Below are 14,764 nucleotides of genomic sequence, written 5' to 3'. Positions count from 1 at the left end.
AACACATATAATTACATAAGTGTGCATAACAGGGTCGAGAGCACTATATCTCTCATTATAAGTCTCTCAAGTGTATTCTTCAAGGTTGCCAATGTCTTCTTTTACAATATCCTGCCCAAGACTCTACTTGCAAATCTGATGGAGAGGTGTGCCAAATCCTCAATAGAAAGCATGAAAAGTACTGTAGATTACTCTAAGCAACATAAGAATGATGAGGCATTGGATGGAAAGGGTTGTTCCTACATAAGAGCCAAGAGTGTGTAGTAGGGAAGAAATAGAATGTAATGTTTCAATAGGTAACACACACACACACACACACACACACACACACACATGTGTGCACGTGTAGATTGTGAAGGTGGACCCTACACTGAACAATTTGATTGATATGAGAAGTAGAACATTCATGTATAAAAACAATACTACCCTTTCTTTCCTAACTGATACTAGTCACAATCATGGCCATCCAATTTTTTGATGATGCCAAGTTAGTAAAAACATTTAGGAGGAGCACCAAGGAGTCCATTTTAAATTTTCTTTCTAGGAGATTTTTGGTTCCTAGACTAAGTCTCCTTCCCTACCATCTTGAACAATTCCCTTGTTGAAGTTTAGAAAAGAAACATATAAGAACATTTTAATGATGACGATAAAACAAAAAGATGTTTGCAAACCTCATCTTATGCAAACACGTAAATAGTGCATAACAAGGGAAAAATGAAAATTTGAACTTGATGATTGACTTGGTCAACTAATAGAAGGCCATCAAAGTGCAACACAATTGCATTGGGATTCCAACAAGAAACCACACTGTAGCAAAGGATTTGTTTTATGTCATGGTTAAAAGGGAACCTAAATCAAATTTGTACCTACTATATATTACATGCATTATATTGTATTGCCTACATTGTATAAGATGAGGTTTGCATAAGATAACTACATCAAATGCCTCTTGATAAAAGTATTTAAGTACAATGCAAACATGCTACAAGATGTTTTTCTACCAATTATATTATATTGACATTAAAACACAATCATGAGCCTCATCAACCTACATGCATTCTAATTTTGTTTACAAATATACATGCCACTTGCACTCCCAAATGTTGCTCAAGAAGAGTTAGAATAACATAGTTGGGCATGCAAAGGTGAAGCTTATATTCATAATCTACTAAAGGAGGTTTACAAGATTTGGAAAGCTATGACATAATTATGACTACAAGTTTTGGTATTGTAAAAAATTGATATTTTTTATTTGGCATTGGTATTGTTTTTCTCTATGTTTAATAAGAGCTTGAGTATCAAGTGATAGCCTAGCGGCTCTCACTTATTTCTATTTTCTAAGATATTGTATGGGATTGAGAGGATGAGTGGAATGGATCATTGTAAATACCATGTGTATGAATGATAAATACCTTGGTATGGGGTGAGAGTTATTTGTGTATGGGATATTATGGGGTTTTTAGAAAATAGGAAGAGTGAGTCATATAAAGAGGTGGGCTCATGTCCATGTGTTCCAATAATATAAGAGAGCCCACATGCCAAGCGTGTGGAAGGCATGCGGAGGAGTGTGGAGTCAAGAGGAATCCTTCCAGAATTCCTATGTGGAATAAGCAGGATGTGGACATATGGAAAAGAGAGGGTCCCTATGGGCTCCATGTGGGGAGACTCTTGACTTTCTCAATATTTTAAGAGTTTTGAGCATCTTTCGATGGGACACATGGCAAGAATAGCCAAAAAGGACATGGAGGGTGACATACATGCTTATGTGATTGATGGGGAAAAGAATCTACAGGCAGCAATTGTAAATGGGTGAAGGAGGGTGACAAAATCTCTATAAAAGGAGCCCTCCTCTCCCTTGTTCATCATCTCTTTCACCGTTAAGCCTCATGTTGTTGTAGCTCTAGTCTCCTCAAGCCTCTTCCATGAGCCTTCTCTCCCTCTTGTAGATATTCTCTTATGTAGACTCTTGAGTCCATCTCTCTCTAGTTCATTCTCTCTCTATGAGTAGTCTTGGAGATTTCGCTCCTTCTTGTACGTATGAAACCTCTTCTTCTCCCTTGTGTTTGTAGTATTTTGAGTTGCATTGGAGTGGAGTATTACTCTATTGGTAATGAAGGTTACTTCAGGTTCTCTCTCTTGAGTGTCTCTTCCCTTTTTCCATTGCTTTCTCTTCTAAAGTGCTCAGAAGTGTTGTCTATTCGGCTGCTCATTGCACATACATGGTTTATCTATTTCCCAAGCCACAAAGGGGGCTCTTCCTTCCCTCCTAGGCAACCTCTATGGGACTTGGATTGTTGATGAAGTCTAGGCATGGAGGTAGTACTCTTCAAAGTTGGCACCAGTAGGAGGAGTAGGTGTTTTTTATGACAGTTTGACCCCCTGTCAGTATGTTGCTCATAACTTTTTGGTCGGTGGTCCGATTTGGACAAACTTATATCAACACAAAGCTCTTTTCAATCATAATCATTCCATGTCTTCATTTATTGTATTAGATGTAAAACCAAAAATCTATGACTCTGTGTGTGACTATTTCTTTTTTAGAGAGTTTTTACCCCCATCCATTAAACTGCCCATATCTTTCCAACTGCTTCTTTGTTTCTTGCAAAACTTATATCAGAGCGAAGCCCATTTCAAGGCACATCTCAATATGTGTTTGAATATTTGATATCATGTCTCTACTGAAAGTTATGGGTCTCTGTGTCTTATGATATTTTGGAGAGTGTTTTGAGCTAATTGTAAAGGTATCTATGAAGGAGGTGCAATGTTTCCCCGGAACCTACCGATCTGACCCAATTAGCCCCTTCAAACTCCTCGATATATATCAATTCATGTCATGTTGAGCCACAAGATCTTCTTTCAACAAAGTATCGCTCTTCTCTTTGGCCCTCTTCATTCTCATCTAAGGGAGGAAAGTATGGTGTGGTCTCTTGGTAGAAAAGATTTTTTTTTAATGTTCCTTTCCCAGTGAAATATATCTCTATCACACTCAGTTCAAAAGCAGTAGGAAGTGAAGAGGTGCGTGAAGTTTATTACCCCCAACTTCATGTCACATCTTTTGGTGGAGATGTCGGGTACGTTTGGTATTAGATTCATCCCACCTTACTAAACAGTCTCAGGTGTACTTGATTACATGTTATGCCTAGTATAGGCATGTGTTTTCTGATGTAATAAAGAAGATGCCTGGAAGAACTCTGTTAGAAGATATTGCAACTTGTTTAAGAGAACTAGAAGATTGTAAAGGTGATGCTCAAGCTATTCACACGATCATCGTGATCGTATCCTTTATGTTTGCACTCTTGAATATGTTGGTGAATCGACGCCGTCAATAGGCACAATGATAGATTGGGGATTGTTTCATGCACTGGCAGCTTGGTGTGAAGAAGAGTTGAGTCTTTGGGTAGTTTTTGACTATAACAGTGGAGTGGTAATTATCAATGCTTTCAACTTCTTTTGCTATGCAAATGATGAAGAGTACAATATCTTGAATCTGTTATGTGCACTTCCAATTGTGACAAGGGTGATTCTTGAATGCATGTATACACAATGTTTTCATGCTGCTGGTTGGTCACTTATTTTTGAAGATTTTGTTGAGGATCACATTGTGGAGGGTTTTCAACAAGTAATTATGCATAATAAGTTGGTCTTGGTATACAAAGGCTCTGTGGGATCTTGTTTGGGATATTATTTGGATCTTGGTATACTAAGGCTCTGTGGGATCTTGTTTGGATCTTATTTGGGATATTATTTGGATCTTGGTGTTTCCTTTATGTGTTTCATCATGGTGAAGATTCAGTGTTTTGAGGGACCCAAGGGGAAGACCCAGAGTCTTATCTTTGGGATTTTGTTTGAGGATGCTGGCTTTTTGGATGGTCCATGAAGGATCGGGCAAAGATCTTGCTTGATTTTCTTGAAGGTGTATCCTTGAGTTGGCATGAGGCCTTGCCGGACTCTACCAAGGAGGACTGGGACCAAGTGGTGGCTACAATGAAGCATAGATTTGGGGCAGTGGAGTCGCCAAATGCCTTGATGTTGCAATTAGACCGGTTTCATCAAGAAGAGGGTGAGATGGTCTCTGCATTGGCAATCCGATATGAAAATTTTTGGACGAAGTATGAAAGGGCAGCTTTGTGAGACATGGCATTTGCATCATCGGCCCCTCAAAGTCTCGTAGGCATGGAGCACTTAAAGATGAGCAAATTTGTTATGGCTTTGGAGCCTCATCTTCACTCAAAAGTAATGAGTAAAGATCCAACAACATACATGGAGGCACTTCACATTGCGACTAAGAAAGAAGCTTCTCTAAAGATTGAATCCTCTTTTGTGTCTTCAACAACTTCAACTTCTAAGGTGGAGGTAATGGGCACTCCTTAGGTACCAAAGTCCTCTGAGTTAGATGATAATATCTCCCAATTGATGGTAGAGTTTGCTGATTTGAAATTGCATTTGGTTAATGCACGACAACCCAAAGCACCAAAGAGTGAGAATAGGCCTTGAGATAAGAGTGGGGTCACTTGCTATGAATGTAATAAAAAAGGTCACTATTGCCCTGAGTGTCCTAGATTGAGAAAGAAAGAAGAAAAATAAGTATCCTTATTAGAAGCTTCTTCAGGGGATGAGGAAAGAGAGGTAATGATGGCTAAACAGGGGCGTGGTAAAGCAAAAGAAGAAGAAGAAAGCAAGGGAGAAGTAGATGAGAAATATCAAGAAGAGAAACACCGTATTAAGAAAAAGAGGGCATCTAGAAGGATCTAGAAGGAGAATTAGCCAGTCAGACTTTCCTTTAGGACAAGACATTGGAAGCTATGACTTGTTGTCCAACCTTAAAGAAAAGGAAGCTCATATCACCTTTGGTCAATTATTTGCTTTGTCTCCAAAACTACGGAAAGAATAGGGAAAGCTAGTAAGCACAAGAGTGTCAAAGAAGAAAAAGAAGAAAAGTTCCATTCCTGTTGTTCAAAAGGTAGATATAGATGTTGGTGATGATGTACCTGTGGTTGATGTGATCATTGATGGTCAAGTGATTTTTAATGTTTACATTGATGGAGGTGCATCGATTAATGTAATGAGTGAGAAGACCATGATAGATGCTAATTTAAAATACTCTAGTACTACCTCTCCTTATCGCATCAAATTGGCTGACAACACTAGGGTAAAGACCTTGGGAGTTGCGAAGAATTTAGAAGTGGATGTATGTGGAATTTTTGTGCCGACTACTTTTCAGGTGATCCCTACCAAGCCAGATGCACGTGCCTATCCATTGATTTTGGGAAGGCCTTGGCTACGCAAGGTGAAGGCTATTCAAGAGTGGGATACTAGAGAATTGATTTTGCAGGGAAATGATAAGAAGGTGTACTACAACATTAGAAGCGGCAGAAAGGAAGTTGTCAAGGAGGAGTCTTCAACATCAGAGAGTTTGAGCTCTGAGTTAACCAATGAAGAAGAAGAGACACGGTGTAGCTCCGAGGAGTCTAGCTCAAAGGGTGAGATGGAAGGAGTGGTCTTTGGTCTTTGTCTTGGTGCTAATCGAGATGAGTCAGGAGGGAACAAGGTGGTGGTACCAGAAGATCCTGTAGAGACACTTCATGTGGAGGATGTGGAGCACACTAAACGATGCCAACTTAATGAAGAGCTTCTTGGTGATTCTCTATCAGGTAGTGAGAAGCTCCAGTACTTGGATATGCTAGATGATTTCCCATATCTCTTTGCACAACAAGCTATTCACAAATTCGACTAGTCTCTCTTATGGAGCACAAGAGTGAGTTGAAGCCAAAAAGCAAGCCAGTTGTGCAACGCTTAAGGCGATTGGGGGTGATCCAAGCTGAGGCACTAAAGAAAGAGGTAACACAACTCCTTGAGTGGGATTCATCTTTCTTGTTGATGATTTAGAATGGATATCTCCTGTAGTTGTCACACCAAAGAAAGGAAATAAGTGGCAGGTTTGTGTTGACTTTTGTCCTTTGAATGCATGCATTGAGAGGTATCATTTTCCTTTGCTATTCCAAGATGGAATACTAGACCAAGTAGTAGGGCATGAGATGTATTCTGTATGTGATGGCTATTCTAGGTACTTTCAAATTCGTACTCCGGAGGAAGATCAAAAGAAAACATCATTTGTCACACCTTGGGGAGTTTTTGCTTATAGAGTGATGCCTTTTGGGTTGACCAATGCACCAGCTACATTTTAAAGGTTCATGAGTCAAGTGCTTGAACCTTACTTGGGAAAGTTTATAAGGGTGTTTTTGGATGATTTTTGCATTTATTCTCAATGCATGGATCACATGGAGAAATTAAAGATGGCCTTAGCTAGGATTGATGAAGCAAAAGGGTGTCTAAATCCTAGCAAGTGTCATTTGGCTCAAACAAAAGTAGTCTTGTTGGGGCATATTGTGTCTGAAGAAGGCCTGCAAATGGATCCTGACAAGGTTCAAGCAATCATGGCATTGCCAAGTCTTGAGAGTGTCACTGTTGTCCGTAGAATTCTAGGAAAGAGCAAGTATTATCAATGCTTTTGTGATGATTTGACAGAGATAGTGCATCCCATGAACTTGTTGACAAGAGTCTTTTTAGCAACTTAAGGAGGCCATGAGTAAGGGCCCAATATTGAAGCCCCCTAATTGGTCTCAAGACTTTTATGTAAATCCAAGTGTATCTTTGCATTCAGTTAGTGCTGTATTTCTACAAAAAGGAGAGGCAGGTAGGATGGAACCCATCTATTATGCTAGCCGACAGCTTATAGGTGGAAACAAGGTATGAAGAAATGGAACAACAAGCTCTCTCTTTGGTGTTTTTAGTCCAAAAGTTTCGCTCCTATTTATTACCTTGACCATTTTTCTTCCTTACCTCTCAGTTTGTATTAGCATATCTAGTTCGCAAGCCTAATCTTGGGGGGAGATTGGCAAAATGGTTGTCAGAGCTTCAAGAGTTCTCTTTCTCTTTTGTCACTGAAAATACCACTAGGTCCACTATGGCAGATTTGCTCATAGGACAGGAGGATCTAGGAGAAGAAAAGAAATGTAAGGAAAACATTAAAGATGAAATGGATACACCATCAACAACTTTTGTCTTGTATTGATGGGGCTTTTAGTCCTTCATGCCACAACAAGGTGTCGAGGGGGTGGTCTTGATGAATTTTGAAGGTCAAGAAGTATGGGCTAGAGGACAAGAACTTCCAGGTATTACAACTAACAATGCAACTGAGTATAATGCTTTGATTCTTGGTTTGGAGGGTTGTCTTTAAAGTCAAGTTAAAGAATTGGAAGTAAGAGGAGATTCTTAGCTTATTATAAAGCAAATGCAAGGGAATTACAAGAAAAGAAGTCCTCATTTGAAGGAGCTTAATCAAAAGGCTATGGCATTATGTAGTCAGTTTGATTTTTGCAAGTTTGTTCATATAAACAGAAAAGAAAATCAAAGGGCAGATGAGTTGGCTACTCAAGCCATTGTAGTACAAGACCTAGGGGTGGTTTCTTTGGTAGACACTAGATGGCCAGAACTACAAGATGTTCAACAATATGTGGAAGAAGGCATGTTTCCTCGAGGGTTAACTCCACAACAGAAGCAAAGATTGGTAAGGAAGGCTTGTTCCTATACTATTGTTGATGACATTCTTTATAAATTGGGAAAATATAAGGTGCTCCATCGGGTGGTCCATCCCATGGAGACTAGGAGAATCCTAGAAATGTGTCATGAATGCTCTAGTCATTTTGCTTTAGCAAGCATAGCTAGGAGAATTCTTAATGTAGGTTTACCTTTGGCCATGCTCTCCATAAGGATGTATATGAATCATGTCAAAGTTGTAAAGTATGCCAAAAGTTTGGAAGGTGACAGTTCATTCCTAGGCCCTTGAAGCCTATTCCCACATATGGACCATTTGAGAGGTGGGGGTTGGACTTTGTGGGGTTACTCCCTTGCTCATCTCAGGGCAAGCATTATTTATTGGTGGCCACAGATTATGCAACTCGGTGGGTAGAGGCCAAGGCCACAGTCAATAGCAAGGCAAGCACAGTTGCAAAATTTCTCTTTGATCAAATTTGTTCACGCTTTGGTTGTCCTTTGGAAATTCTCACTGATGGAGGAACCTCTTTTAGAAATGAACTAATTGAAGATGTGGTGCATAACCTAAAGATAAATCATAGCATGTCCATGCCCCATGCTATCCCCAATGTAATGGCTTGGCTGAAAAACAAATGGATTGTTGTGCAATTCAATGGGAAAGCTTGTAGACACTAAGAAAAGGCATTGGGATAGGCACTTGGCAGAAGTTTTATGCGCTTATAGAACCACACACAAGCTAGCTATTGGGTTTACACCATTCCAACTAGTGTATGGAATAGAAGCCATTTTGCCCATTGAATTGGAGATACATAGTCTTCGTACTACTATTGCAAGAATAGAAGGACAGGAGGATGCCTATGCTCCACGCTTGGTATAGCTAGAAGCCTTGGATGAATGCAAATTACAGGCTCGCAAAACTTGGAAGCTTCTCAAAAAAAGCATAAGGCCTGTTTTGACACCAAATTACGCAAGAAGAAAGATATTGTAGAAGGAGATTTGGTCATGAGATTTGATAGCCATCTGGACAAGCGGCTAGACAAAAAGTTTATCGGCCGATGGGAGGGACCATATCAAGTCAAGAAGAAGTTCACCAATGGAACCTATCAACTTGAGGATGTTGATGGCATGGTGATACCTAGATGCACCAATGAGTATCGCCTTAAATTCTTCTATGCTCAACCACCTTGAGGGCCCTCTCTGTCACTAGAGAGGATCTGCTGGGGGGGGGAATATGTGACGCCAAAAATTGATATTTTTTATTTGGCATTGGTATTGTTTTTCTCTATGTTTGATAAGAGTTTGAGTATCAAGTGATAGCCTAGTGGCTATCACTAATTTCTATTTTCTAAGATATTATATGGGATTGAGAGGATGACTGGAATGGATCATTGTAAATACCATGTGTATGAATGATAAATACCTTGGTATGGGGTGAGAGTTATTTGTGTATGGGATATTATGGGGCTTTTAGCAAATAGGAAGAGTGAGTCATATAAAGAGGTGGGCTCATGTCCATGTGTTCCAATAATATAAGAGAGGCCACATGCCAAGCATGTGGAAGGCATGTGGAGGAGAGAAGGCTCAATATTTTAAGAGTCTTGAGCATCTTTTGATGGGACACATGGCAAGAGTAGCCAAAAAGGACATGGATGGTGACATACGGGCTTATGTGATTGATGGGGAAAAGAATCTATAGTTAGCGATTGTAAATGGGTGAAGCAGGGTGACATGATCTCCATAAAGGGAGCCCTCCTCTCCCTTGTTCATCATCTCTTCCACCATTATGCCTTATGTTGTTGTAACTTCCATGAGCCTTCTCTCCCTCTTGTAGATATTCTCTTATGTAGACTCTTGAGTCCATCTCTCTCTAGTTCATTCTCTCTCTATGAGTAGTCTTGGAGCTTCCGCTTCCTCTTGTACGTATGAAACCTCTTCTTCTTCCTTGTGTTTGTAGTATTTTGAGTTGGATTGGAGTGTAGTCTTACTCTATTGGTAATGAAGGTCACTTCAGGTTCTCTCTCTTGACTGTCTCTTCCCTTTTTCCATTGCTTTCTCTTCCAAAGTGCTCAGAAGTGTTGTCTATTCGGCTGCTCATTGTGCGTACATGGTTTATCTATATCCCAAGCCACAAAGGGGGCTCTTCCTTCCCTCCTAGGCAACCTCTATGGGACTTGGATCATTGATGAAGTCTAAGCATAGAGGTAGTATTTGTAAGAAAATAATAATACGTCTATGCTCAACAAATAACAGGATCTCGTATGCAAGAGAGAAAACAAGATAATATGGAGAATAAAAAATTTGATTACTGTAGAACTGATACAATAGATGGCGCTGCCTCCCAACCGTGCGCTCCTGTGAAAGAAGCTTCAATGGCATGCTGGAAATAGTAGAAGACGGAGGCTGGATGCTAAGGAATCAGGGTTGCTGTAGCTAGTGATGAAATGGGCTTCATGGGCTTGCTCTTATATAGCCACCAGTCATAGTCGGTTAGTCTCAATTGGGTGACTGACCCAGTTCACCCAAAACAGTCGACTAGGGGTCGGTCCCAAAATAGGCCACCGACCATACGATAGAACCAGTGCACAAAACAGAGCAACTAACCTACGGTTATCGTTCGGCCCAAAGCCATCCAGGATCATCTCCAAACAAGCCCCGCAACTCGAGAGTGGGCTACCCCGAGAAATGTTCCATCTACCCTCAGTGCGGTCAGTCAAGGGATGCCTTCCTGCACTTGCATGTAGCCAAGTTGGTGGTGTGCCAACTCTATTTGAAGCCGTCCAGCCATCAGGCCACACATGGCCCCCATCTGGTGTCCAAACTAGGACCTACCAGATAACCGAGCTACTCAAATGCCTTCTCCTCATATGGGGGGCTTATAAGTAGAGTGAGCTGGTTCCCGCGTAGTTACAGGAGAGTGGAGCATTGATATCTAACACCCCCCCTTAATGTTCACCTGCAAGTGAACTTACTTTTTCGGTCCAATGCCAAGTCAATGAAGATGCTCTCCAGCAAGTCTCTTCCAAGAGCCTTCGTGAAGATATCCGCAGCATCCTCTGTAGTCGGATAGTACACCAAGTCGACCTCTCCATCCATGATGAGCTTGCATACAAAGTGATATTGAATCTCAATGTGTTTTGTGCGAGCGTGGAACACTGGGTTCTTTGCAATCGCCATGCAACTCTGATTGTCACATGATAATTGCATAGGCTTGTTCTGCACTGCACCCATGTCCTCCAAAATCCTCCTCAACCACACTGCCTCACAAGAAGCAAAGCATGCAGATTTGTACTCGACCTCGATAGAAGAAAGAGCAACTGTGGGTTGCTTCTTGTTGACCCATGACACAACTCCAGATCCAAGTGAGAAACGGTACCCTGTCACTGATCTCCTGCTGTCCATGTCTCCTGCCCAATCCGAGTCACAAAATCTAGTCAAGATGTTGCCCTTGGTATAGGTGATGCCATAATGAGGGCTTCCACAACCGTCGGGTCCTGGAGAGCGGCATATATGCTGTTGTTGTGTGGCAGTGGAGGGTGTAGTCATGACCCTCATAAGTGAAGTGCGAGTGAATCACGCAAGCATCTAGCTCTTGGAGCCATGCTTCTCCCAATGGCAAGTGCGCTTGTGAACACACGATCTTGTACTCACCAGCGGTTGGCATCGAGGTGCGCTTTCATGTTCTTGTGGGAGGCGTGCCTACTATAGCTGGCTCTTCTTGAGTAGCATGTCTGGCAGAGGTGTCTTCTTCCTATAAGTCATCAATGTGTATTTCAGTCAGCATTCAAATTGTGGCAAAAGGAGTGCTCTTAGAATCTGATGGGCCAGTGGCCTTTGGAATGGGGCGAGGGTGGAGCCCCAGGTCAGCTTTGAACTCAAAGAAGTCATGTTCGGATTCCATCACAAACAGGAGGGGAAGTTGAGTGATGAGGGAATCGATGGATGACGCAGAACAGGAGGACATAAATTTGCTAGTGGGGATGTAGAGGAATTGGGCAGGAAACTGTCAAATTTTTGGATAAAGTTTAACAGAGTTCTGGGGTAACAGCTATGGCAATGACCCGGTGGGGTAGGCCTACTTTATAGAATTCTATCCCCCTGACTGACAAGATACTAGTATGGCAATGGTCGGTGTTGACTTTGATGGCGACGATCGGTGCTAAACCTCGATCGTGACGGTCAACATGGAGTGTCTTAGGCCACGACTGGCGTGGTACTTGAATGGTGATGGGGCGGTTCTGTTTTAAATGGTGATGACCCGGTGGGGTATCATGATCACGACAATTCACGGTAGACATTTTGGTGACACTCGGTGGTGAACATTTCGGCGACGGTCGGTGGTGAACATTTCGGCGATAGTAGGTGTTGTACTAGTTTGGCAACGGCCGGTGGGGTAGTGACTGTGTAAAAATAGGGAAAAGAGAAGGAAGGAGGAGTGGGGTGGGGGAAAATGTGGACTCAACGGAGTGCACTTGTGTGGTGCAACGTGATAGTCAGGTCAGTATGCAAGAACATGAACACTTGTAAAAATGCAAGAATAAACTCTAATCACTTGGTGCTGACCATGTGTGCATGTGTGGTGTGTTCAACAGAGGGACTCATGGGCTTTGGGTGCATCGGGTGAGATGCCTACCGTACTGACTCACCTTGACCTGGACGCGATGATTATGCTTAATGCGATGGAGGCGAGCACTGTACTGTAGCATAGCGAGTGAGGAGCCATGTAGAGTATGCGTCCAGCTTGTTCTTTACCTTGGATGCCAGGGGCACCTTTGTGTCAGACTTTGTTGTTGTTGCGGGGTCCGACTTCCTTTGAGAAACGAGCTTTCGTGAGTCTACCTCTGGGACTGGCCCCTACTTGTGTGAGTAGGGCGGCACCATTACCTTCGAGTGTCCATCTCCAAGGCAAAGCTTCTTCTGTAACTCTTTATAGGGTGGAATTCGGTTTCTGCAGAGTTTCTCGACTGGTGGTGGCAATGCTGTTAAATTACATAGTGCAGCAGAACAGAAACTGAACAAAGAATAGAGAGTACACAACAAACTAGAGAGGAACAAACTTTTCCTTCAATACTGATGTAGTACAGATGATGGCTCCATCCACCCATGCACTCCCACAGTGGAGCTTAGATGGCAATCTAGACAAATACTAGGTGAAGAGCTACTAGCTGGAAGATCTAATCTAATCTAAACTGATCTGAAAGCCTTCTTCAGCTTACATACCTTGTTCTTGAAAAAATGGGGGGCCTCAAACTTAGGTGGCTGAGCCACGTACACCTCCTCCTTGAGGTCACCATTTAAGAATGCTGATTTAACATCCATTTGATAAACTGGCCACTTTTTATGAGCAGCCACCGATAGTATTGTGCCAAATAGTGGTCATTCTGGCATTCGGAGCGAAAGATTTCTGAAAATCAAACTCTTTAACCTACAAAAATCCTTGTGCAACCAATCTGGCTTTGTACTTTTCCAAAGTCCCATCGGCCTTGTACTTTACCTTCCAAACCCACTTGGTGCCAATAACCTTTCTGTTAGGTGGTCGATCTACCAGCTCCCAAGTTTCATTCTTCATGATGCTATCATATTCTACTTGCATAGCATTTTTCCAATCTCGGTCTGCAAGTGCTTCCTCCGAACTTGCAGGCTCCTTTGCTTTTGCAATAATCTCAGCCATCAAGGCCATATTGACTATGTGAGCAGAAACCCTCCTTTGCTCCTCAGTTCTCTGAGACCGCCTTGGTCCATCTACATGATGCTCCGTAGACATAGGCATCTAGTTATCATGGTCATAGAACTGCCTTACCTATCATAGCAATGGCTTTTCTGGTGGTGTAACAATAGGTTGGTGACTTATACCTTCATCATCTAATATTTCCTCCTCCTTTATAGCTCTTGGGATAGGTCCATAGTGAATTACCTCTTCGCTTGATGATAAAGTGGAAGAGCTCTTCTCTGCCTCCACTACATGTGGCTACTCCCTGAACACCACATCATGGCTTGCTATGATCTTCTTTGCCTCTTGGCCATACAACTTATAGGCTTTCTTCTCATCACAATAGCCTAAGAAGATACATTTGGTGCTTTTTGGTTGTAGCTTTTTTCTCTCTTTGTCTGGTACATGCGCATAGCATTCACACCCAAATGTTTTGAGGTGGGAGACAGATGGCTTCTTACCGCTATAAGCCTCATGTGGTGTTTTACCTTTGAGTGCCTTTGTATAGCTACGATTAAGGATGTAAACCATAGTATTGATAGCGTCAGCCCAAAAGTGGTTTGGCAATCCATCACCTTTCAACATACACCTCCCCATCTCCACCGTGGTCTGCATTCGACATTCAACAACCAAATTTTGCTGAGGCATATGTGGTGTCGTCATTTGTCGCTTGATCCCTTTGCTCTTGCAAAAATCCCCAAACTCTATAGAAACAAACTCACCACCACCATCCGATCTGAATTTCATCACTTTTCTCCCTGTTTCATTTTCAACAAGCTATAGCCATTCTTTAAATTTACCAAAAGCTTGAGCCCTTTTGCAAAGAAAGTACACCCACATTTTCCTACTATAGTTGTCGACAATCAATAAAAAATAGGAAGATCCCCCCCAGGCCTATGTAGGCATCTTATCGCACAAGTCAACATGCACCAACTCTAGAGGAGCATTTGCTCTATTCTTGCTTTCTTGTGGGAATGCCTTTCTTTGTTGCTTGCCCATCATGGAAGCTTCACACGGTTTTTTGATTTCTGCGACTGTAGGTAAGTGAGCAACCATACCTTGCTTTTGCATCTCCTTCATCACTACAAATCCGATGTGGCCGAATCTTTCATGCCAAAGTCTGCTTGTGCCCAATCCAGCGGTGGTTGTAAGAGCACTTAGCTCATACAGGTTGTTCCTCCTTACTCCTGTGCCAACAAGATTGCTTGCACTATCCAGAATTTTTGCTCCCATCTTGTTGAACCTCACCTCATGGTTAAGGTCAGTTATGGAAGCAACTAATAGTAAATTTCTCTTGATTTGTGGAACATACAACACATTAGATAGTTTCTTAACATCTCCATTTGCAAAAACAAATGAAATCGTACCTATACCCTCAATAGGGCATTTTGTGTTATTACCAACCGTCATGGTGATGGGTTCCTTTAGAGGCTACATGGAACAATATAGACCCTTGTTCTTGCAGTAGAAGCATTCTCCTTGAAACTTCTTCTTGCCGCCCTT

Source organism: Dipteris shenzhenensis, chromosome 7 (genome assembly GCF_047967505.1).
Source record: "Dipteris shenzhenensis isolate YYH24624 ecotype China chromosome 7, Dip_SZ_1.0, whole genome shotgun sequence".
NCBI lineage: Eukaryota > Viridiplantae > Streptophyta > Polypodiopsida > Gleicheniales > Dipteridaceae > Dipteris > Dipteris shenzhenensis.
The sequence above is the reverse complement of the archived record's forward strand: the minus strand, read 5'-3'. Positions refer to the sequence as shown.